This window comes from Podarcis gaigeae, assembly GCF_964106915.1.
Source record: "Podarcis gaigeae genome assembly, chromosome: 9".
NCBI classification, from domain to species: domain Eukaryota; kingdom Metazoa; phylum Chordata; class Lepidosauria; order Squamata; family Lacertidae; genus Podarcis; species Podarcis gaigeae.
Window position 1 is genome coordinate 29,481,415 of NC_139685.1, and position 14,138 is coordinate 29,495,552.

General features: G+C 41.0%; 1 long non-coding RNA gene across 1 annotated transcript in view; it reads left to right on the top strand.

Annotated features, from left to right (window-relative positions):
• LOC310852558 overlaps positions 1–14,138 on the top strand; it is a 30,824-nt gene that overhangs the window by 10,822 nt on the left and 5,864 nt on the right. Inside the window, exon 3 of the long non-coding RNA XR_014568261.1 lies at positions 10,395–10,466. This is a non-coding gene — a long non-coding RNA (uncharacterized lncRNA). The remainder of the gene's footprint in view (positions 1–10,394; positions 10,467–14,138) is intronic.

Sequence of the window (14,138 nt, forward strand, 5' to 3'; positions counted from 1 at the left end):
GTTACATTTCAACCGAGCTTTGCTACAGCTGAATATTTTTCTGCCACTAGATGGCAGAGTACCCATTGCTTAGATCTGATAAAGGGGGCTCTAGTACAAGAAAGTTTACGCCTCAAGCTCAGCTACGGGCGGGTGTACATTTGAGGGGCTTGAAGCTTGAACTGTTTTGGAGGCACTTTCACAACAAGCACCGAGACCTGGGTAGCCACTGTTATATTCTTTAGTGGGGTTGTTCCATGCCAGATTACCACAATGAAAACAAAAAAACTACTACATCTCGGATTTTGCTTAAAATTGCTGTACCGCAACCCTCCACTTTTACAACAGCTGACTCTCAAACTTCAGGATTGTTGAAATATATACAACAAATAGTGGGTCTATTAGACTCCATTTTTAAAAAGCCATATGGACTAAAGTAGCTTCTGGTGCCCCTCTGGGATTAGGTGCCCTGAAGCTTAAGCTTCATTAGTCTCATAGTGGATCTGCCCCTGTTCAGCATTTGGGCAGGTCCCACCCACCACCCAGATCACTTTTGCCACTTCAGCCTTCTGACCCTTATTGCAATGGGTAGGTGTGGGGGTGCTAGTAATGGCACACGGGTGGCGCTGTGGTCTAAACCACAGAGCCTCTTGGGCTTGCCAATCAGAAGGTCAGCGGTTCAAATCCCTGCAACGGGGTGAGCTCCCGTAGCTCTGTCCCAGCTCCAGCCAACCTAGCAGTCCAAAAGCACACCAGTGCAAGTAGATAAATAGGTACTGCTGCGGTTGGAAGGTAAATGGTGTTTCTGTGCACTCTGGTTTCTCTCACAGGGTCTGGTTGTGCCAGAAGCGGTTTAGTCCTGCTGGCCACATGACCCGGAAAGCTGTCTGCAGATAAACACTGGCTCCCTCATCCTGAAAATGAGATGAGCGCTGCAACCCCATAGTCACCTTTGACTGGACTTAACCGTCCAGGAGTCCTTTACCTTTACCTTTACCTAGTAAGGGTAGAGGGGATCAGAGAAGGGTGCCAGCAAAGGTTGGAATATTCAAATTATTGCTTCAATCAATTGCACTTATTGCATCGTATAATAAAAAGAATGCAACTTCTATTATTAATAATAGTCTTCATAATCATCGATTGGCTACAGAACTAAGTTACTTGTACTTATGTCCCATTGATTTCAGTGAGAACTTACAGTGTGATTGTATACGTCTATTTAGAAGTAAGGCCACTGAGTTCAATAGGATGTATGTACGGCCATGGCCCTGTATACCTGAAGGAGTGTCTCCACCACCTAGACACTAAGGTCCAACTCTGAAGGCTTTCTGGTGTGCCCCTCACTTTGAGAGGTGAAGCTACAGGCAGAGGGCTTTCTTGACAGTGGTGCCAACCCTGTGGAACACCCTCCCATCAAATGTCAAGCAGATAAGTAACTATACAACCTTTAGAAGACATCTGAAGGGAAGTTTTTAAAAGTTTAATTTTGTGTTATGTTTTTATATATGTTGGAAGCCACCCATCTGACTGGGTTAACCCAGTCAGATGGGTGGGGTACAAACAAATAAAAACAATAACAATAACTAGGTATTTGCCTAGCAGGAGTGGCTAATCCTCAAACCCCACCAAATGTTTCTGGGTGGCTAATCCACAGACCTCTCCCAACAATTCTGCATCATCTTTAAAAAAGGTGAACCAAAAACTCAGATACAAAGGCATTACAGTGGTCCCTCGGGTTACATACGCTTCAGGTTACAGACTCCGCTAACCCAGAAATAGTACCTCAGGTTAAGAACTTTGCTTCAGGATGAGAACAGAAATTGTGCTCCGGTGGCGCAGCAGCAGCAGGAGGCCCCCATTAGCTAAAGTGGTGCTTCAGGTTAAGAACAGTTTCAGGTTAAGTACGGACCTCCGGAACGAATTAAGTACTTAACCCGAGGTACCACTGTATATAAATACACCAACAACATTGGTTTGTACAATTGTACAAATTTTAGAAATGGGTTTTTATTGATTTTATAGTCTGTATCTTTTTTATCTTGTTTTTTTTTTTAAGTCTATGGGACCCCCAAGCCACTGCTTCTGCAATTTTGCATCAATGCAATAATAGTGCATGGGTGGTGTCCACACATAGTTTCACCCTATTAGTTTTTCTGCAATGCTCCCTCAATGTTATTTGTGTTACAAAAACTTACATGATTTCCGCAAGGAAGTTAAGGGACATATACTGATTAGAAACAAAGCAGTATGCACACCCTAAAACCTTTGCAAGCTGAAACAGCATTAATAGCTGGATCATGTATAATTGCTCTGATACCATCATAATCACAAATCATTAATAAAATGGCCAACTGGAAAGGTCCTGCATCTTTTGTGTGTTATCTCATTTCATCTCATTGTACAACAGTTTGAGAGTTTAGAAGCAGTTTAGAAATCTGTGAAACCAATCAAATAAATAAGCATAGCCAATTCGTGGAAGCAGCACATAGATGAAGCAACTGTTTATCTCCTCCTAACTGTTTAATAGACTTGATGGGGGGGGAAGCATAGCTGTCAACTTTTCCCTTTTCTTGCGAGGAATCCTATTGGGAATAAGGGAATTTCCCTTTTAAAAAGGGAAACGTTGACAGCTATGGGGGGAAGCAATCTGGGCAGATGGTTGTAAACAAGGTCAAACAAAAAATGAAGAAGTTCCTTTCGTGACTTCACTTAAAAAAAATGTTTTAAATGTCATGCATATGAAAGGAAGTTTATTCCGGTTGTTGATTTATATGGATCAGCAGGGAAAGGGGAATGGTGGGACCAAAACGACAAATCCACATTGCACAAGTAAACCCTTTCATTGGCTTTCCCCTAAGGAAGCCTGTCTTCCCCAGCTCTCCAGAAGTCAGCCCTGCCTTATCAGCTCTGCAAAATGGAGAATGAATGCCTTGTTCATTATTATCGCTGAAGTCATTCCTATTTATGCCGGTATTTCATGGATTATGTTTTTATGAAAACACTTTCTTGCCTGTGAATAAACACAGGCGCTTTAAAAATATTTGTATGCAAAATGTATTGAAGGCCATTATGAAAATGCTTTGCGAAAAGGCAGTAAGAAGCTTTTTGCAACCTTGAAAAAAAGAAGAAAAAAGAAGCCCTCTCACATTTTCTCTACATTTTCTTTCATGCTAAACAGTCCAAAGAAAAGGCCTTTTCAGAGTTAACTAGTTTCAGCGATACCAGTGTTTTAGTGTAATGAATAACTTTTCAAAGGGGACAATCACACATCGCTCAGTATGCCGGTATTTCTATTTCTGTGCACCACCAATGGAGGGATTTCTGTGGCAGAATTTCTTTCTCAGAGAAAGCTGAAGCGATCAAAACCCTGATTAACCTCTGATATTCACGTGCTGCTCTTGATCTTGGGGACCGAAGCTGTAACAAAGAGTTAATGGCAGCCATATGCTTGGGGTATTGTAGGTTCCGCTGACCCAAATGTGAACTCCATGAGTGACTGCAGCGAACTGCTGTTTGTTCCAAGTTTGGCGTGCAGATTACTGATGAAGAGTTTGAGCTTCTACTTGACAGAATCCCTCTTGATGAAGATGGAAATGTCAAATTTCCCCAGTTCATACCCATGTTTGATTCACAATTTACAGCCTCGACTTTTTGAATTTGTCATATGTCAATCAATTTCTGTTCGCTAGAGAAGCTTTGCAATAATCCACAAGAGCAGGTTCAGGCTATCTGGCCGTGTTGCATTTTATAGCATTTAATATTTTCAGGAAATGCAATTTGCCTCATTCAGTGACAGCTTAATTGGTGTTTAAGTACTGAACAAAGTTTGACATTCAGGGCATTTTCACACACAAGAGCTCAAGCGTTTTCACACTTGAGAGTTGAATCAACCTAGGCTTAAATTTGGTCCTTACCATGGAGGTAAAACCTATACGGGCTACAAGGCACTTGCAATTTTTATTCCAACTTGTCAAGTTTTGAAAATACTCACAGATGGCAGAAAGAATGTGAAAGTGGCTCAAATGTTGTGGTTGTTAGTCTCATGTGTGAAAATGTTCTTGTTTGAACTGGGAATATGTTTGCAAGTGTGACAAGTGAACAACTTTTTCAAAAGGTTTGTAAGACATACTTTTTTAGTGAAGCTTTTTTATTGAAGGTGTTTCTGTGTCTGACTGCTTAGATCTGCGTTCCTAGTGTTGGTTCTGTTATAATGGGCAGGTTATATGTTGGGGAAGGGTGTGCATATTGAGTCTTCCCTAGGAGATAAGTCCAGAGTTCTGAGTGAATGAGAATTCATTCTTTCTCAATTTCCCTTGAAGCTTCTAAATGCTTGTAAAAACAAGAGTGGTGGATATTGTGTCTGCCCACATACAAACCCATAATGTTTGCAATGGGTTAGGTTTATGTTCCACTCCCCATTTGATAAGACTTATCCATCATAGTTCTATCACAAACTACTAGTGATTGCATGTGTCTTAACCTTTTATGGGGACGAAACTAACTTGAGGATTCTTCTAGTATCCATGCACCATTAGATTTTTGTATTTTTTCAAAAGTTTTACTTTTCAAAATAAAATAGCCAACAATATTGGTTTAACATGGAACTTAAAAGCCAAATAAAGCATTCCATTACTGTATTTATCATTAGGATGCAGACCTGTGACTGGTGAAGGTATTTTATGTAAATGCCAAAACTTGGATTCATATGGCAGAACTGAAACACTGACTTAGCAATCGACAAATCAATTGCGCAGCCTGTCCCAATGTTATCCTGGTACAGGTCATCATATGGTTCCCAGGCAGCCTTCTCTCATTTTTCTTCATTTATTTAAGCAACACTGAATATTCCTAGTTGCATGCAGACACTCACATTGATGCCACATTTAGAAAGTGTGGGACTGAAATGCTTCTGTGGAATTGTAGCAAAGCTGGTTTCTACAAGGGCAGATTTAATTCTCTCCACAAAAATATTTTTTTTCTCCAAAGATTTTGGTTTTGAGAATGGGTGGAGCGGCACAAATTCAAAAGCAGCAACACATTTAAATTATATTAGTATCACAATACAAAGCAACAAAAAAAGGTCAAAAGCTCTGGCCAAAGAAAACTCTCTTTACCTGGAGTCTAAGGTTGTAATCCTATATGCATTTATCTGGGACCAAGATCACATTGAACTCAGCAGGATTTACTTCAGAGTAGAAAGATATAGGATGACACTGCAAAATTCAAAGGAGTAGCAATAAGCAATATAGGCCAAAGGAGGACATTCCAAATATGGGTGTCACCTGATCTCTGGTCCCCACTCTTCTCCCTCAGCATGCAGGAGTATCTGTAAGAGGTACTCTCCAGATAACTTTAAACTCCAGAAGGGGATCACTGGGATTGGAGTCTCAGAAAAAGAGAATGTATTTGGGTGGGAGGAGAATTGATACTGTAGTAGCAACCAAGAGGGGCTTCAAATTGGTTATGAACAGGTGCAAAAAAATGCAAACAATGGGTCCAGAAACATATTGGCTGTAGCCTCCTGAAGTCCTTCATTTCATGTCAAAAAATATTTGCTGGAGAATATTGGGTGCAGCACTACAGTGAACACCAGACTTGTCTAATTCCGGCTGTGTTATCTCAAAGAGAGAGAGAGAGAGAGAGAGAGAGAGAGAGAGAGAGAGAGGATTTACAAGTCAAATGATCCACTGTGCCTTTTGTCAGCCAATTAAAACATCTTCACTGGGACCTACAGAACTAACCTTTGTGTGGTCTTTGGTCTCGGATGGAAATGATCGCTTGACGCGTTTGGCAGTGTGAATTTTGAGACGGTACAAAATGTGTGTGGGAACTTGGGGGGGAGAAAAAAAGCCCATCTTAAAAATAAGTAGGATCAGGGTGGTGATGGTGAGGGGGGGGAGAGAAAGGTGACGTTAGAGATGCTGGTAAAAGTTAGTCGTGGTCAAGCTTGGGGCGAACAATAGCGCAGTGTTGTTATGGGCTGCTTTTACGACTTAGATATTCTTCCCATGTCAGTATAATCACTACTGGGAGGTAGCTCGATTAAGGATTACCATATCATTAATAGTATCTATGACTTTTGTTCAAAGGCTACTTGTGTAATGTTGCCTTGTGGATGAAGCTTCCTAATCCGCTGAGCTGCAGCTGTAGAGGAGGGCCTTCCTTAGAGGCGCCCACACTGACTTCCCTGTCCCTTGGATCAGTTCTCAAAAACAGACAGAAACAACAGTCAACTCAAAGCCAGAAAAAAGAAACATCCATTCTACATTTCCACATTCATCCGCAAGCTCCAATCCCTGCCAATGTCTCCCATTCATCTCTTCTCTAACATCCAGATCACCACTCGGATGGTGGCCAGATTAAAAGGGGAACAATGCAGTTTTAAATGTAAAGTTTGCATCTAATTTTTTTTTTATCCTTTTGCATGAGAAAAAGCACATTTATTCTGTCTGTCTGTCTATTGCTCAGCCTTTTCTTATTTTCTTTGGCAACGCAAGGCATGCTTGCTGCTGGGTGCCCAAGCTCGATGTGCTCCTATGCTGGCTTGGCTAGTTTCTCGCTACACATAACTGCCTTGAAATTGTGTATGTTCAGACAACACTCTTGGAGGCTGAAATGCTAAATATTAACAGTTTTGCCTAGTAAACCATGGTTAGAAAACAACCTACTTTAACAACAGCTATGATGCAAATATTGGGTGCAGATACATGGCCAGTAGAGGAAATTACTGTAGTGGGAAATAAATGTGGCAGGTGGGAATAAAACCATAAATAGACTTAGGACAGAAAGTACTTCTATGTAGGCTTTATGACAATCATCCACTTTTAAAAATAACAAGCAAACAATGAAGTGCCTGCTGTCATCTGAGTCCAACATTTGGAAAAGGAAATGTCAGGTCTGTGAATAAACAGCAGTTTTGCAGTTAAGTAAGCAGGCCCTGTTCACAGTTGCCTAAGCATGTGCTTGAGTAGACCCTGCAATAAACTTAAAGAACGTCTCTATCCTAGGTATTTCTGATCTATGAAAAACAGACAATTATTCATGTTTGCCACTTAGGTAACAGTTTAAAAGTTAGTTTGGTCCAAGTCATACAAGCTGCTTCTCATAGGACACTCTTGAAAAGATTTGGAATGCCGCCTTTGGGGTCAAAATGTGTCAAATGCTTTCTGGTCTCCATGGAATTGTTGGTTTCTCAAGCAACATATATTGCAAAAGGCTTCGTCCGTTAATTGTCTATACATTTTATTTACCTTTCTTTTACTGTGCAAGTTATTTTTCTGATATGGGTGCTTTTACACATTTGTCCTATATCTTTCTTTCTTTGTCTATATTTATTATCTAATATTTATATCTATATGCTTCACTAAGAATGGTTACTGGTTAGTCCTGATTCCAATGGAGCCATAACGACTCTGAAATTTTCAGTCCAACATTTCCCCAATGAAGATCTTGTTACTTTAGTGCTATTATAAACTTTTGTTTTGTGATGACATTGACTCCTTTGATCATTAATTAATTTTTATCTACAGCCAGCCCTATCCCCCAAACTCAGTGAAGATAAAAAACATTTCCCTGTCATTTCCTCAATATCCCATATGAGACAGAGTGTTACTATTCCCACTTTATCAATGGGATTATTGTGACTGAGAGATAGGACCTTATCTAAAGCACCTAATGAATCAATGTGATACATAGAAAGGAATATATGCATCAAAACACAAGTACCAGCTTCAGTTTTTCTATGGCAGGCTACACAAAAATTAAGTAAATGTAACATCACTCAATGGCTACATGTTACATCACTCAATGGTTTCCTTGTGCAAAAAACTGATCAAGGTTGAAACTTCATATCATCTGACATCACCTCAAAGGCCCTGATCCAGTGAGATGCACCCAGCAATCAGATGCCAACACTGATCACGCCTTCCAGCAAAAGAAAGAAGAAGAAGAAGAAGAAGAGTTTGGATTTGATATCCCGCCTTTCACTCCCCTTCAGGAGTCTCAAAGCGGCTAACATTCTCCTTTCCCTTCCTCCCCCACAACAAACACTCTGTGAGGTGAGTGGGGCTGAGAGACTTCAGAGAAGTGTGACTGGCCCAAGGTCACCCAGGAGCTGCAGGTGGAGGAGCGGAGACTCGAACCCGGTTCCCCAGATTACAAGACTACCGCTCTTAACCACTGCACCACACTGGCTCTCGCCAGTGTGGAGGGGATCTGGGGAGTTTCTAGCTGGATTTTGTTACTGGATGTGAGAATGTTTTCAAAAGACACACCCAAAAACTAATTTGAATCTCTCTAACACTTTTACATGACTGCTGTTAATGCAGAATTTAGAATTCAGGAGATAAACTGAATGTACACTGCAGGCAATGAAGTTTTTATGTTCCCATGAGCGCTGATTTAAAACAAAGATTACTTAAGCCTCTTTAATGAAATGCTAGGAGTCTCTCCTTTGGGCTAATTGTGACTCTCATGGTATACTTAACCTTGTGCTCATTTAGCACATTCTGGTGAATCTGGTATAGGAATGGCTTGTGGATGATACCAGGCCCTCCAAGTGTCCCTATTTTCCAGGGACAGTCCTGGATTTACAGAAGCTGTCCCGGTTTCTGATTTGATCCCAGAATGTCCCACTTTTCCTTAGGACATCCCTTTTTATCAGAGAAATGTTGGAGGGTATGGAGTTATCTGACCCCCCTGAGCCATCTGAAGGGAGCCCTGTATACGGAAAATGTTTAATGTTTAATTATATTTTTATATATGTTGGAAGCTGCCCAGAGTGGCTGGGGCAACCCAGTCAGGTGGGCAGGGTGATGATGATGATGATGAAATAGGGTGTCCCTGTTTTCATCTGAGGAATGTTGGAAGCTATGTGATACTAATAAAAAGAATAGTAATCATTGCAGTAAATGGCAGCTATGTGGCACTTTAGAGTAGGCCACATTCACACCATACAATTAAAACCCCATTATACTATAGCAGTCCTATCTTCCCCCAAAGACTCCTGGGGACTGTACTTTTCTAAGAGTGCTGAAAGTTATTAGAAAACCCCTATTTCCCTCGCAGAGCTAAATTTCTAGAGTTCCTTGGGAAGGGAGATTGATTGTTAAATCGCTTTGGAAATTGTAGCTTTGTCCCCTTAACAAGCAACGGTTCCCACAGTTCTGTGGGGGAAGCAATGACTGTTAAAGTCATATAATGGTTCTTTAGATGTAGGGTATGGATATGGGCACAGGCAGCTAGAGGCCTAAGGGCCTAATCTGCTCTCTCTCTGGCCCTCATAATAGCCCCATTTTTGTGTATCTTGCTTTCTCTGGATGCAAGCAGAGATAGCTTGCGAGATGCTAGCTGATGTCTCTTTCACTAATTCTTTCCTGGTATGAACAGAAATAGAGGCTATGACAGAATTCATGCCACCCCAATGTGCTTCAGTTGCCCACTCCCATGTATGAACCACACAAGGCCCAAGCTTCATGTGACAGAAATAGAATTTTATTATTACAGTTACAGTCCAGTTCCAGCTCACTTACAATATCCAGAAAATCATAAAACACAACAGGAATACACTGAATTGCAATTGGGTATAACAGAGACAATTCAGATATAGCGGCAGTTAAAAATATATATTAAATCTTGATCACTAAAATATAACCTAAAATTCTTATTTAAAACCTTAATCACATGTGACAGAAATATAAGCCAAGCAAAAAAAAAAAAAAAAAAAAAAAAAAAGGATGATGATGATGATGAAGATGAAGATGATGACAACTGCACTTGCACTTTAGCACTGAAACAAAAATTGGTTTGTTTTTTAAAGTAAGGGTACAGGTACCCCTGACTGTTAGGTCCAGTCATGGACGACTCTGGGATTGTGGCGCTCATCTCACTCTATAGGCCAAGGGAGCCAGCGTTTGTCAGCTTCCAGGTCATGTGGCCAGCATGTTGTTTTTTAAAGCTACACAAATTCCAAAGACAAAAGAAAAGGAATGGGTGGAAATAACCACACTGCAGATCATGTAATGGTGGAGGGGGAAGTAGCCAACACATAGTGCACTCCCACTGATCAGGGAGAGAAGGAACTGAAGAAGGACAAATCCAGTCTCTTGATCCCTCTCGCAAACTGCTAATTTGTGGAATTTGTTAAGGGTTCCAGGTATGCAGGGCAGGTGATGGTAGCAGTTCAAGCAAGAAATTCAGGGGGGGACAGGGATAGGGCTTCACCTTCCATGTCACAGTTGCCTCACAGACCATCATTGTTTCTTACCAGGCAAGTCAAAATCACTTTGCCAGTTCACATGCAAATCACCACAAACCAAGCCTTTTAAAAGAGAGAAGGACAGTGAAACTCTTGGAAAATAGCAGTCATTTTGGATCAGGCCAATGACCTATTCTGGTTCAGTATCCTGTTTTCACAGTGGGCAACCAGATGTCTCTGAGGAGCCTCCTAGCTGGACTCTCCCCAGTAATCCTTTCGACAGCTCTGTAAAGTAAGTCAGTATTTATCATCTTCATTTTGCAGAAATAAGACTGCCAAAGCTGGACCTCCTGCTGGCGGTGAGTTTTGAGCCATGGACTTCCTAGACTTGCAGCCCTTTCACTATTTCTAGGTGTGGAGTTTTTGTAAGACACCATAATTAACGGATGTCCAAAGGAATAAGAAACCTAGCGTTGTATACAATAAAATGGGGTGGAGGTGGATATGGGGAGTTGCACCACGATGACAAAAGGTTGGAGAAGCAAATCTGAATTCGGCTATAATGCCACATCATAACCACCTGCTTTTTAAGACAAAACTGTTACTGCAAAGGTGACATATCTGAGCTCATTAGCAACAGACGTTTTGGCGCTTGTGGACCAGTATAAAATTGAACTCATATTTCCATAGTATAGCTTTTATTACCCAGTTTAATTATCGAAGATCAGAAGTCTGGCTCTCTCCTATGCAGGTCCCACAGTTAAGAATTTACACGCTTTGTCCCCATATTTACAATACCTTTTGACTGAGATGTCTAAAACCTTTTAGCATAAGGTTTAAGCAGTGGACAGTCAGCTCTGGCACTTCTTAGAAATCTTTTCAGAGGGGCCATGTGGCTGAGTTCTAATCCGGGAAGAGCCACTGCCTCTCTGTGTGATCTGACAGAGTGACATATCACTTGACCCCGGTCACAGCAGCTGTAGACCTAGGTTAGAAAGTCAGGCCTGAACAGAAAAGCGGGCCATGCTATCTGTCCAGTCCTTTCCCTGCTAATAAATGAGAAGTGCTGTTTTTTTCCTTGTCCATTCCCTCCACAATTCAAATATATATTTATGAGGGGCAGGCGAGAATTTGAGCCCCCCTTTCAATGCACACGTTTTCATGGGAAATTAAAAACCTATACACTGGCTGTCTAACAACTCAAAACAATAGATACTCCATGTGCATACCTGAATCTTTAATTTATACATTTAACTCTGACAATTTATCAACTTCAACTCAGTGTCCTTGCAGAGGGGTGGGGCTGAGGCAAAAGAACTGTTTAAATGCATAGCTAGAACTCTGCCTAGCCAGAAATATTTTAATATATAAGGGGCATTTTTACGTATGAACACCTGGTTTTTAATCTCAATTTTGTTGAAATACCTGTTCAGATATTTGGATAGTGCACATTACTTTATACACTGAAATCAGGATTGATGGAATATTCTCATTTTTAATGTCAGCTGGTGATGGTTTATTCTTCTTGTTGCTGCTGTTTTAAAATTATAGTTATTATTACTATTTTACATTTAAATTGCTTTTTCTGTTGCATTCACAATATTTTTTAAAAAATAATAATAAACAAACAAATAATGGGAGCTTTGAGGAAAAGAGGCATATTTTTAACAAAGGAAACTAAAATAGCACCTTTAAAGCCAAGTTCTTTTATAAGCATGATAAAATATTGATGAAAAGAAGCCAGTTCTTTGTCTAAGCCTGCAGAGGGCGCAGTGCTTCTTCTTTAACCCTCTCGGGCATACAATTCTGTGGAATTCTTAAGTTGTCAGTTTAAAGTCTATCAAGGAGGCTGCACTCAAATTGTGCTTGTGTGTTTCTCACAGGCATTTGGCTGGCTCACGTGAGAACATGATTCTAGACCATTGGCTTGGTCCAGCAGGCTCTTCTCATGTTATTATGTTCATATATAGGAAAGTTGAATCCATATGGCGCGAGGGTGTGATGTGTTTTGTGGGTGGGTGTATCGATCAGTGTCCTAAACTTGGCTTTTCAAAAAGGGTACAAGATGTCAAATTAACATGCATTGCAAAATGAATCTATTCATTTATTGTAACGATGGCCATGTCTTCTGAGCGACCACAAAAACCCAAAACAATATCCGGGGTAATGAATTCAGTTTAGCAAAATCTCGTTTAGACACAAAACATGATTCCTATCCCCTCAGTTTTGAAGTGGTTATTCTATGCTGCTAGGAAATTATTTTACTTCTTTGGGCAGCCTAATTGACTCATACATATGTCACAGTGAGTCCTGTGGGGCTTACACCCAAGCAAATGTGCAAAGAATGGCACATTTTGATATTTCCATCCCAAATAAACGGGAGAATCTAGCTCTTTTAGCATACGTTTTCTCAGCTTGATTCTTTAGAGTTCTCCCAAAATGTAAGTATGAAGGACCTTCAGACAATATGGAATATATTTCTTACCGTCGGCTTCTTACAGAGTAATCTGAGCTACAGAAATTTCAGCCTGCCCAACAAGTCTCCAAATATAGTAGGTCTATTAAAAGTGCTGCAGTTGGGAGCTGGCCTTCTCTCATGCCAAATCATTTGACCTTAACATTAGCAAATATTTTGATTCCTGCTAGTGTATGTCTGAGCATAAGCCATCAAAAGGAATCCATATTGCAAGCTGTCCAGGGAGCCTGTCAGTCCCATGTTGGCAGCCCCCGGTCAATGAGGTCATCATCTTTGCTCACATTTTGCTTCTTGAAACATACGTTTATGCAATGTCCAACACTTACACATTTTTGGATAAAAGCATTAGGATGTATAAATACTATTTTGGGGGGAGGGGAATTAAAGTTGTCAAATGATAATATTATCCTAAACCACATACCAGTTATGTGGGTCATCATAGAGAGACTTTCCGTGCCCTTACATCTGCCAAAAGATTGATATTGACTCACTGGAAAGAGAACACTACACCCCCACCCCTTGATCAATGAATAGAAGATATGACAAATCTTGCAACATGTGAACGGGTTGCTTTTAGACGCATAACGATCCTTGGAATGCATTTATAAGAATTAAAATGACTCGTTAATAATTGTATGCTTGCGTGAATAACAGCATTACTTATATACCTATATATTTTGTTCAGTTTCTGTCACCTTTTTCTCCCCCCACCCTTCCATTTCTTTCACTTTATTTGTCTGCTGATATTTTTAAATTAATAGAAACTTTGCCCACCCTGAGTGCCACTGTCCACTTATAGCATGTGACATAGCAAAGCACGGAAGCAGCTGCGCTTCTGCTTCTGTCAAGGCAACCAGGCCCAGCCCACGCCGTGGTTCAGCATCGCTTAGCTGTGAAAGCTCATAGGCTGTCAGTAAGCCACGAAACAAGCCTCCACCTGAATATGTGAAAAGTTACACTTGTCAGAGTTTGAGGGTGGCGGGGAAAGGGCCATCCCTCCCATTAGGTAGAGGAGCAGCTGGCCCAGTGGAGGGAGCCACATCAGCCGCCTCCTTGCATTCTTTTTTACTGCAGTGGCCAGCCACAACATATCCTTCTGCTTCCTATACAGTGGTACCTCGGGTTACAAACACATCAGGTTACAAACACTTTGGGTTACAGACTCCGCTAACCCGGAAGTAGTACCTCGGGTTGAGAACTTTACCTCAGGATGAGAACAGAAATCACACACTGGCAGCAATGGGAGGCCCCATTAGCTAATGTGGTACCTCAGGTTAAGAACGGTTTCAGGTTAAGAACAGACCTCCGGAACGAATTAAGTTTGTAACCAGAGGTACCACTGTATTATATTTAATAGTTAAAATGAAACAGCTATGTTGGAATGGCAGCCTGTGATGTCTTAGTGCTTAGGTGCATGCGTTCCTATGTATATGCACTACAGTCGAGGTGCCTTTGCCCCGCAATTGGTAACGTGCCTTCGAGAGACCT